The following is a 12889-nucleotide window of genomic DNA, read 5'->3' on the forward strand; positions in this document are numbered from 1 at the left end:
GCTCTCCACCTGTCTGAACTGCTAATCCCCCATCCGCAGGTGGGGACCAGGCAAATGAGCCCACTAACACACCATGGCACCAGCCCAGCAAGGCCATTTGCAGGGTCAGAATAAGAAGCCCCAGTAACCGGTCTGAACTGCTGAGACCTATGATACCGCACAGCCTCCTTAGAAAAAAGAAGGCATTGTCTCCAAATGCAATTTCCTTTTCTGATTTTTCCTTTTCACTTAAAACAAAACAAAACAGAACAAAACAGAACAAAACACAAAAAGAAAGATACCATCTGCTAATGCAATCACGAACGAGGGAGGGAGCATTCTCACAGCCTCCCAAGAGAAGAGCCGGGAAGAGAGCAGGGCTTCAGGACCATCACTCCTGCTCCTGGAATAAAGCAGCCGGGGCCACCAGGCACTGTGCTCCAGACCAGAGCTGCAGGGAGCTGGCAGAGGCCCGGGATCCACCGCCCTACCATACCTCTAATCTCATCAGCCAGAGTGCTTGGATATTTTCTCCCCCTCTCATTTTTCATAACAGGAAAAAAAAAAAAAAAAAAAAGAAGGCCATGTTAAAGTTTTGAATTAAGAAACAGTTGCCATCTGGGTAATTGAATCCTGCTTGCAGCAGGCCACCTGGTTCACATCAGCAACTCCTGGCAGGTACGGATGTGTCAGCTAAGGTCCCGCGTGGACTTATTAAACACAGTCCACGCACAGTGCGGCCACGTCGCTTCCTAAAAATCGCATGTTGTTCTCCAGTGCGTTGCCTCAGTGCCTGATGGATTTCTTAGGCTGCAGACATGTGAAATGACCACGGTAATGTTGGTTTTGTCCATCCCCAGGCACCTGGTGCCTTAAAAAAATGAGATCTGAAAAACCAGGTCCCTTTGGTTTCCTGTTTGGACATCCGTGTCATAGAAATATGTGGGACTGAAATCACCTTGTTCTCCTAGAGGATTCAGGGGGCTGCTTCCAGCATCTCACACAGTGGAGAGAGGGGTGTGTGGTTTGGGAGGAATGCCCAGGGTCTGTCTATGGGCCGGATGCCACACCCTGCCCTTCTTTGCAGCTTTGAGGGGGGGGGGCGCACCATAAAGTTGTAGTCCTGTTCCCCAACCTCCAACACCCACCAAGAGAAAAGGAACCTGGAGCATTGCACACGCACCTCCCAGCCAGGGCCCAGGGCATCTTCCATTTTTTATATGCATAGACAGAGCTGGTGTCAAGGGGCAGGGCTGGCAAGGACAAGAAGCAGAAGGAACAAGACCCAGCCTCTTGACTTGCCATTGGACTGTCCTGTTTCCTTAGCCTAAGGACCACTAGAAAAAATGTCAGCTCGAAGGACAGAAATGTTTTTCTTCCAAACAAACAAACAAACAAAAAGAGCATTATCCAAAACATGTAATTTAAAGGGACAGCTCTTTTAAAATAGAGTTTTTCATGATGCCCTGGGTACTCAGATAGGTTGCTCTTAAAAATCCCTCTCAACAATTCATCCTTATTTCCAGGGAGCCGTATCTGAACACACACAGGCACACAAACACTCACAGAGATATACACATATGTGTACATGTAGACGAACACACACACTTACACTACTGTTTGGAATTTCAGAGAATGTAAGGATGCTTCTCCAGCTCTTTGCAAAATGGCATCAAGGTAACATTAAATTAAAACCACTCGCAGGGTTCTTAGCTCAGGAAGAGCCCCCTCTATTTCTCTTTCCAGGGACAGCACCGTGGGCCCTATGTCACAACTGTTTGGGGTCTCCTCAAGCTACTGGGTGATGTTGCCCAGCAACGCCTTATGGCCATCTTGGCTCCAACGTTCTCAGACTTTTCCCTCTGCCAGCTGCTGGAGGAGGACAGTTCTGAAGAGAATATGGAGGGCAGTAGCTAGGGGCCAGGGCCCGAGTATGGAGCTGGGGTAAGGTTCAGCAGATACTAGAGGCAGAGTGGGTGGTTTGGGGTGCTTAGACAGCCTCCAGCAGCCCGTTCCAACTCCCTACAGGCTCACTTATGCGCCTTTGGCCTCAGATCTCTTTTCTTAATCCAATAAGGTGGCACCTGCCTACGTTTGAAAAAGTGCCATAAGATTATTTTATTTACAATATCCTGTCCCAAAGGAGTCAAGTTCACCAATTTCCTCTTCAAAACTAGTTTTGGAGAGGGCTCTTTTGATATCGATCTAGAATCATAAATCATTTACAGCCCCTGAAGCATTATTGTCTTTTTACTCTCCCCTCTCTTGCCAGATGGACAATGTCTCCACTCTCCTTATCCCTTCACCCACTTTGTTTCTCTCTCTGTTGCTATGTCTCTGTCTTGACACAGAACAGCCTCTGCCCCCAGCTCCTCTGAAAACGAATCAGAATAGACTCTGTCTTCCCGCATCTGGATTCACGCATGATGGTCAGAAGATCGGGTCCCCGCACTGGGGAAGAGAGGGGGGTAGTGGAGAAGCACTGTTCTAGACACAGTTGGTGGGAGGCTGGAGGGACCTGGGAGCCCCAGGGCTTTGGGGGTGAGGGCTGCTGGCCGGAGCAGCAGGATTCTTCCCTTTCAACATAGGATCAGAGATTTCTTGGGTAACTGCATTTTCGTTTTTAAAGGCTGCTCTTAACGTAAATCGTATCCCACTGATAACAAAGAGTTGGATTTTTGTCAGAGAGCTGCGTCACCTTTTCCCTTCGTGTGATCCACAGGCTCTAAAAACATGAAGAAAACAGATCTGGTGAAATATTGAAAATGTTCTCTTGGAGCTTGAGAATGAGTGACTGATAGCCATTTCCACCACTTCTACCCACGATCACAGAAGTCCCGTCCTGCTCGGTTAGCTGCTCAGCCCGTGCCCTCAGGTAACTTCTTCCTCCACGCCCTGCTTGGCACTGCTGCAGGTCAGCTCAGCAACCCCCCCCCACACCCCATTTCTCCATCCCTAGTGGATGGCGGCTTCCCATGGTGGCCATGCCACCTCACCTCCTCCAGGGAGGGCTGAACCTCAGCCTTGGTGGTGGGGAAGGGGGTCCTTTTACATTTCCAAGTATCTTCACTTATTCACTCTCCCACCATCCCCCACGATCCAGAGGGAGTCGCTACTTTTGCTCTTTCTGTACCCCTTAGAGCCATCTTTGACCCTCTTAAATAGATGTCCACCTTTTTCCTGGTTGTACTGGGTCACACAATTTTTCTATTAAAATTTCCCTGTTCAAATGACTGGTCTGGTTTCTGACTCCCCATTGGACCCTAACTGATACAAGGGCCTAAATAAATTCAGGAACAAAGAATATTCATGCTTTGGAAGACACAATATTGCAAATAAGTCATTCTCCCTGGTTTGAGCTATAGATTTAAGGACACGGGTTTCTCCTAGGTGCTTCTTGTGAGGGTAATAGACAAACAATGTGTCCAACCGTACTTGATTGTTGCTGCAGTCCGTTTCTGGGAACCACATGGGAAATCCTAAATCTGATCTTACCCATGGGATCTGTGTTATAATTGGATGTTGCATTCTTGACCAAAGACTTGCCATTCAATAAATCAGAGATACTAAATATGTTGTAGAGTCAAAAATTCAGAGTTCAAATTAATAGTTTTCAACCCTGGCTGAGCATTAGAATTATCAAAGGATATTAAAAAAAGAAAAAAACCACAAAAAAACAATGCCTGGGCTCCGCGGGGGATCAGCTGAAGCAAAATCTCTATAGGTGAGCCCAGGAAATCAATTTTTTTGTTTATCAAGAGCCATGACCAAAAGAAAGAAAGAGTTACCATTTGCACTTCCAAACATTAAAAGAGCCACTTGAAAGTAAATCACAAGATTTATTGACTTTCCCAATGGATATTTAGAGCTCCCACGTTGAAGAATGAGTCATCCCACATGGTAATAAGATGTTGAACATTGCATATGCTGTCCACCAGGCCTGAATTTGAATCAGTGCCCTCAAGGTACAATGTTCTAAGGCCAATGGTTAATGAGTTAATGAGTATTTAGAAAGATTACACGACAAGTGTCGTGTCTCTGTTTTGGGAATTTGGCTGGGAGCCTTTGGAAAAGAATAGGCGCAGTCTCTGTTCTTCAGTGTTCACGGAGAGAAGAGCACAATGTATCTGAAGTTAGGCTTCTGGTAATTTAGGAACATGGAACTGTTGTTCTTTGCTGACAACAGCGTTTGTATCTGAAGTGATTTCAATCAGATAGAGCCAGTTATTTGGAAATCGTGATAATCCAGAGATATGTTTCAGGATTCTTCCTTTCCCTTGGTCAGAGAGCTGACCGGGGAGGGGAGTCTCGCTCCCTCCTTGGGTCTCTTCCAGGTTCAGTCAGTACACGGAGGAAGGCTGCCCCTTGAAAGCTAGCCACCAAGAGGCTCGGAGAAGAGACCAGCCCTCTGCATCTCTCACCAGGTTTCTGGAAGTGGGGCCAGGACCGAATCCACGAGGTTGGTTTCTCTTTCAGATTCCAGTTCTTAGTCATGAATTATGTGATTTCTGACAGGGCACTTCACGATGTCTTGGTAATCCACTATTAAAATAGAAAAATGGGGGTACCTGGGTGGTTCAGTGGGTTAAAGCCTCTGCCTTCAGCTTGGGTCATGATCCCAGGGTCCTGGGATCGGGCCCTGCATTGGGCTCTCTGCTCAGCGGGGAGCCTTGCTTTCCCCTCTCTCTCTCTCTGCCTGCCTCTCTGCCTACTTGTGATCTCTGTCTGTCAAAAAAATAAATAAAATCTTAAAAAAAAATAAAATAAAATAGAAAAATGGTGTCTATTTCCTATCAAAGAATACCTTCAAGACAAATTAAATTGTATCAAAAAAGACATCTGAGTACTTTTATCATTTTTTGTCCTGCTTGTTAGAGAGGGATTTATCAGAAGAGAATTTGGAAATTACAGAGAATGGTTATAGAAGGAAGAAAATAAAACCAGCCTATATCCCATAATCATTATTTTAAACATTAAAAAATACAAAAAAGAACATTGTCCAGATGTGGGTCTGTATCTTGTTTTTTAATATAAGATTATATAATAAACATTCCCAGATATCTTAAGATGCTTTAAAATACTATTTAATAGCTGCATAATATTCCATTTTATGGCAAAATGTGATTTGCTATTCATGGTCAGATATGCAAGAGGAGTATTTTTTAAATATAAGGGAAAGTTAATAATCCAAGAAATTTTGATCACTATAATTTATAACTGTACATTTGGAGATCTTAAAAATAGACAGATAACAGTTGGAAACCATCTCAGGAGCACAGAAAATGAGATTTAAAAAACAATCAAGAGCAATTTTATTTTTAAAGGTCAATTCGCTTATAAGGGACACAGAGAACATACAATAATTGTCTATAACTGCATTTCCATTGACTTCTGAGTGGTAATTTTATCTTTAACACCCCCTACTGGTTTGCCTTATGGTTTTAGTGTTACCATTTTCCCTGAGCAAAAGGGGAAAAAAAAGAAAGAATTGTGATTTCATTAGAAATCTGCCACCTTTCCAGCCCTAAACTCTTCGTTCTTGCCCTCCCACCAAATAAAGCGAGAGGAGTAGGAGCCCCAGAAAAACAGAACAACTGGTTATTACTTTATATAAATTTACCCCCTCAAGTCCACCCACTAGATACAATGAATAGAGGCTGGAAAAGCCGAAGAGAATAGGGAGGCGCTATCTTCCAACCTTCCTGTAAGAACTTTGTAACTTGTTACATTACTCATTCATTCAAGACCATTGCCATAGGCCCTATATCTCAGGTTCCTCAGTTCATCAGAAAGATAAACTCAGGAATGTGTGGATTCACTGAAACTGAGAGGTTAAGTCAGGTCAGGGGCAGTGTGGATTCATCCTTCTAACTGTTGGAACTCCAGGCAGATCAATTCAAATCTCTCCTTGAGATGGCCGCGAACTGGGCAGTCCTTTGCACCATCAAAGCACTTTACAATCAGTTTCATCCAGGGACTGGACTTCTGCCACAGAGGCTGGTGGATGCGTATGTGTGTTGTGAGTTTCTAATGGCATGTGTGTTTCTGATGGCTCTGGCTTCCCTTCATTCATTCGAAAAGCATTTATGGGTGTTCGTTCTGTGCCTGGCACCAATCTCAGCCCATGAACGAGACAGATAGTGTCCCCTGCACCTGTGGAGCTTCTAGCCTGGGGCAAAGGTGAACAATCACAAAATGAAAAGAGGGAGTCCTATTTGTTTCAACTGTGCTTTTCTATATGTGCAGCGTTTGCATTTGAATACAGATAACTCTTGGTACTATTTAGGATTCTGCTCCCCAGATCGCTAATAGTTCATTACAAGTCCAATCAAAGTCACAGCAAGAATTTCTGGGTTTCTGATGAACTGATTTTAAATTTTATATGGGAGAACAATGGCTGTTGAGGAACCGAGCAACTTTGAAAAAGAAGAACCAAGGGATGGGACCATTCTACTTGAAATTAAGTCATTTGAGAAAGACGTAGCAATGACAAGTGGAAGGCTGACGTGCAAAACCAGCAAATAGGCTAATGGAAAGAATGAAATAAAACTATGCAGCTGTGAGAAGCAAGTAGATGATAAGGACAGACTCATGAGCATCTATAGTATAAGGATAGATTATTCAGAAAATTTTGAAGGAGATGGTCTTGCTTAAATGGAGAAAAATAAAATTGAATTCCTATCTTGATGCTTCAAAGTACCTCTAAATGCAGTAATTTCAAAATGAGCAAGTAAAACCATAAAGCTAATCCAAGAAAACATTGGGGAATGCTTATTTGCCTTTGGGTGATAGAGAAACTATTAGGTGGAAACCTCATCAGCTCAAAATGCCGAGATAAATTGATGATTGACAATAATAAACAATGGAAGTCTTGGCGTCGAAAGGACATCACAAAGTTGATAGTGACAGGTGTCTGCTGGCAGTCTAGAAGGTATTTGCAATGCCTAAAACTTCAGGATGTTATGAGCCGGAATGTATAGGGAAATTGTGCAAGCCAGCAATAATACGACGGAAACAGCAACAGAAAGAAAAGAACAATGGCTACGCACAGGCATTTCAACAGAAGGGGAATCCCAAGTGGCTGATAATCATGTCAGGAGACAGAAGTTCAGCCCAACCAGGAGTCAGAGAAGACCCCAAGGGAACCCCACTGAGATTGTATTTCACAACAGATTGACAAAAACTGTAAAGTCTGACAATACCAAGTGCTGGTGAGGATGAGTTAGAACAAAAAGTTGCACAACTGGTGGGGGAAGATAAGTGACTGCAGCTCTCCTAGGGGACAATCAGGCCATTTCCATTGAAATTATATATTCATGACCCTATGACTCAATGATCTCCCTCCTGGGTACATACCTCAGAGAAACTGTAAGAAGAAACTGCACATGTCCTTCTACGGACGGTTCCTCTGACCAGCATGGAGAAGAGTTTAAGTACAGGAAATTTACATGGAAGTTCACAGAAATGTTTTGGCGGCAACTTGAGGGCTTGTCCTGAAATATATGGATATGTACAGTTGGTATGTGCGTTTGATAGAACAGTATGCAGCAGGCAGAAGTATGGAAACTAGATTTACATGTAGCATATGGATATCTCTCAGAAACATAAAGACGGAGGATTAAAGAAATAAAATTTATAGGACAATATTATTTATGTAATTTTAAACCATAGACCTATTAACGCTTTTTAATGGATGCACATTTCTCTGAATGAATGTACAGGATGGACTGGAAGAATATACATTAGACACACCAGAGAGGGTATTGGAGAAGGGACGGAAGTGGGGCAGGGGTTGGGGGGAGGCTGTGAGCATGAGGGTGACAGGGAGAAAAGAGAGCAAAGAGGAACCCTGTGCAAACCAAGAAGGACATACCGTGGACTGAGAAGAATGAGTAATTCTGTTCTGCTGAGAAACTTCAGAGCTGGGGAAAGATCCTCATGGTTTGAAAAGACCCAAAAGATTTTTCAAGGAAGAGGTGGGATGTGAAGGGGTTCTGGGTACAGTAATTAGCACATAAAATGACAGTACATCACTTCCAACATCTCCAGAAAATATTCCCACTGAGAATATAATTAGAAAGACTCAAAACATAATAGAATACCCTACATATGAAATGTTTGTGTTTCCATGACATTGTATATACTTTCCCTTCTCATCCATCTCATTTTTTAAAATATTTTATTTATTTGAGAGAGAGACAGAGACAGAGAGAGCCCAAGCAAGGGGGAGGTTCAGAGGGAGAGGGAGAAACAGGCTCTCCACTGAGCAGAGAGCCTGACTCAGGGCTCAATCCCAGGACCCTGAGATAATGACCCGAGTTGAAGGCAGATGCTTAACCAACTGAGCCAACCAGGTGCCCCTCATCCATCTCATTTTTAAAACATAGATTCATTAAAAGTAGCTGTTACTATGAATCAGAGTTGAATATATACTAGAGATATGTCCCAGTATTGATTATGAAAAATAAAAATACGGAGTTTTGTAGGTCTCCTCCATTAATTTAACTTTTTATTATATATTATTAAATATATATTTAAATATTATATATTGAAAGATTTTATTTATTCATTTGAGAAAGAGAGAGAAAGAGCACAGGCAGGGAGAGAGGTAGAAGGAGAGGGAGAAGCAGACTCCCCAAGGATCTGGAAGCCCAATGTGGGACTCAATCCCAGGCCTTGGAGATCATGACCCGAGCTGAAGGCAGACGCTTAACCATCTGAGCACCCCAGGTGCCACATTAGTTTTCCTTTTGAGGGGCTGACTTTTTTCTAAACAAATTTCACACATTGTAATTGAGGCTCCATATTGCCTATGTAAATGTCTGAATTCATTTTGATTCCAAAAACACAAAAACCATAATGGTTAAAAAAAAAAAAAAAACTACCTTCTTGGATATTTTGACATCAAGAAAGGGTTGCCAGGGAGGTGAAGTGAGGTGACAGACTTAAGATAAAGTATTATTTTTATAGGCGGCAATATTGCGTCTTAACTGACAAGTTAAAATTCAACATGGATAAACGTTAGCTCCAGCATTTAGGCTCAATAAAATCAATTGCCCAAAGAGAGAATGGGAAAAACTGAGCTTTATAATAATCAATGAGAACAGGATCTGGGACATTGCCATGGACCACAGGCTTAATTTGAGGCTACTGCATAATGCGTCTGCAAAAAACGTTAGCCCAACATTTTGCCTGCATTAGTTCAAGTATAGAGTACAAATTACAGGCAACTGTGCTTACTGTAGTCTGTGCTGGTCAGATGTCAAATGGATGATTATGTCCAGTGCTAGATATTGAAATCTTCTAAAAGACACCTTCATTTATTGTAAAAATGACACAGGTTGCCAAAAATATATATAAATGACCAATATGAGCACTCACTGAGAAGGTGCTAGATATCCTTAGTTATTGGGAGATACAAATCAAAACCATAATGAAATACCACTCCATGCCTACTGGAATAGCTATAAAAAAGATGATGACAGTAACAAGTGTTGGCAAGAATGCGGACAAATGGAAACACTCATAAATTGCTGGTGGAAATGTAAAGTGGTACAATTACTCTAGGAAAAGAGTTTGATAGCTCCTTAAAATGTTAAACATAACATAAACATAACATAACATAAAAATAACATAACATAAACATCATAGGACCCAGCAATTCTACTCCTAGTATTTATCCAAGAGAAATGAAAATATATGTCCACACAAAAATTGGCTTACAGATATATGTAAAGATATTATTTGCAATACTCAAAAGATGGAAACAGCCCAGTGTCCATCAGGTGGTGAGTAAGGGTGAGAAAGGGTAAGTATGTGAGTTGACAGATGTACTAATTAACTTGATTATGATAATCATTTGATAGAGTATATGTGTGTCAAATCATCATGTTGTTACACTTTAATTGCATACTATTTTATGTATTGGTTATATCTCGATGATGCTGAAAAAATTAATTTAAAATACCTGATGCATGGGTAAAGAGTGTGCCATATGTCCATACACTGGAATACGACTTGTCAATAAAAAGGACCAAAGTACCGGTACATGGTACAATATGGATAAGGCTCAAGGACATCATGTTCAGTGAAAGAAGCTGGATGCCATATACCACATATGGTGTGATTTTAATTTATACAAGTTGTTCATAATATGAAAATATAAAGAGACTGAGTAGATTAGTGCTTGCATAGGTGGAAGGTGGAAATGGGGAGGGACTAGAGATGGGTTCAAAGTTTCTTTTCAGGATGAAGGAAATGTCCTAAAGTGAGATTGTTGTGATGGTTGTCCAGTTCTGTCAATATCCTAACATGCCCCAAGGTCTATGCTTGAAATGAGTGAACATTGTATATAAATGATTTCTCAATAGAGCCATTGAGAAAGACAAAAACAATAACACATGCTCATCGTCAAAACTCAAGGAGCATATAAAGTTCAGAGAAGAAAACAAAAGACAGTAACAAAAAATGTAAACCAACAAAAATCTTACAAATTCTATCACTTGAAAATAACCATGGTCAGCACTTGGGGAGCAGCATTCTAGTTGTCTCTTTATAAACATTGACAATCAGAAGAAGCTATAGACAAGTAAAGGGAGAGAAATAATTTAGCACGATAGTATCATACTGTATATGCTGTTTCTATCAGTTCAATCATTAAATCAGATTTTGCTTGACGTTAGTGAAATAGGTATGATATTTTTAAGAGATGAGTAAGAAAGGAAGCTCCTGAATCAGACTATTTGGGTTCATATTCTGGCTCTGTCCCTTGCTGCCTATAGGACCCTGGCAAGTTCTTGAACCTCTCTACACCTCAGCCTTTCAATTACACCCAGTGCTGATAATAATATCAGTCTCGTAGTTTTGTTGTAAGGATCAATGAAACAATTCTGTAAAGAGGGTGATGTAGCCATTGGCACAGAGCAAGCATGCGGTAAGTATTTACTACTGATTTACAATGATTATTATCCCAATATCTTTAAGGCACACAGAGTGGGAAGCCCAGGATGACAAAAAATCTAATACCATGTCATCCAAGAATGGTTAATGGTCACTGGAACAGTTCATCTGGAGAGAAGGATAAGGGGAAATAGCACGCACTACTCTATATTTGAATGTCAAAAGTAAACCCAAAAGATATATCATGCAAACAGCCATATACACGGCAAAATTAATTCTGCAGATGTGATTAAGTAAAAGATTTTGAGATGAGGAGATTATCCTGGATTATCCAGGTTGGCCAAATATAATCATAAAGGTCTTTATAACAGGGAGGCAGGAGAGTCAGGGACAGAAGAGACATGATGACAAGAAGAAGAGACAGTGGTTGGGGCGTGGAAGGGGAGGGAGAGAGAAAGGTTTAAAGACATTGAAATCCTCACCATGAGGAAGGGGGAAGGGGTCAAAGAATACGGACTGCTTTGAGACATTGGAAAAAGCAAGGAAAATGATCCTCCCTCGAGCCTCTAATAGGAATGCAGTCCTGCCAACTCTGGTTTTAGAACTTCTTATTCTCACAAATGTAAGAGAATAAATTTGTGTTGCTTAAGCCACTAATTTGGGATAATTTGTTTGGAGAGGCAATAGGAAACTAACACAAGAGATTATACTAGTATCAGACAAAAGAGACTTCAAAACAAAAACATGTTACTAGGGATACAGAGGGACATTTTATAATGAAAAAGCCCAGTTCATCAGGAAGGTATAACAATCATTCATACGGATATATATGAATGATATATATAGATATAGATGATATATATAGATATAGATATATAATGATATATAGGTAGATATTACATAGATATATAATTATATATATCTATAGATATATAGATAGGTAGATATTTATATATATAAAACAACAGAGCCCCCAAATAAGTGAAGCAAGAACTGATGGAATTGAAAAGCGAAATTAAAGAATAGTAATCAGAAACTTTAATATCCCACTTTTAACAATGAATAGAACAACTAGGCAGTCAACGGGAAACAGAAGACATGAACAACATTATCAAACAACTAGACCTAACAGATCTCTAGAGAATGCTCTACTCAACAAGTGCAGAATACATATTCTTCTCAAGATTCTGGAATATTCTACAGAATAGACCCTATGCTAGACAATAAAACAAGCCATAAGGAATTTAAAAGAACTGAATCATATAAAGTATGTTCTCCAACCATGAAGCAATGAAATTAGAAATCAGTAACAGAGAGAAATTTGGGGGATTCACAAATATGTGGAAAGTAAACAACTAACCCCTACATTGCCAGTGGGTCAACAAAGTTACAAAGGAATTTAGAAAATACTTGGAGATGAATGAAAATGAAAACACAATATACCCAAACTCATGGATGCAACTCACATAGTGTTTATGGGTTTTTTTTTTAAGATTTTATTTGTTTATTAGAAAGAGAGAGAGAGAGAGGGAGGCAGCATGAACAGGGGGAGGGGTAGAGAGAGAGGGAGAAGTAGACTCCTTACTGCGCAGGGAGCCCCATGTGGGGCTCTATCCCAGGACCCTAGGATCATGACCTGAGTTGAGGGTAGATGCTTAACTGACAGCCACCCAGGTGGTCCTCACGCAATGTCTAGAGGGAAATTTAGGAATGTAGGAAAGAAGAAAGACCTTAAATCAATAACCTATCCTTTCACCTTAGAAGCTAGAAAAAGAAGAGCAAACTATCCCCCCAAAAGCAAATAATAAAGGCTAGAGTGGAAAATAATGAAATAAAGAATAGAAAAGGATTAGAGAAAATAAACAAAATCAAAATTATTTCTTTGAAAAAATCAACAAACTTAGCAAACTTTAAGATAGAAGAACCAGGGTAGGGAAGGGAAGAAAAGACTCAAATTACTAAAATGAGGAATGAAAGAGGGAATATCACTACCAACCTATTATAAATATAA

Source organism: Lontra canadensis, unplaced genomic scaffold (assembly GCF_010015895.1).
Source record: "Lontra canadensis isolate GAN:19392208 unplaced genomic scaffold, GSC_riverotter_1.0 scaffold75, whole genome shotgun sequence".
NCBI lineage: Eukaryota > Metazoa > Chordata > Mammalia > Carnivora > Mustelidae > Lontra > Lontra canadensis.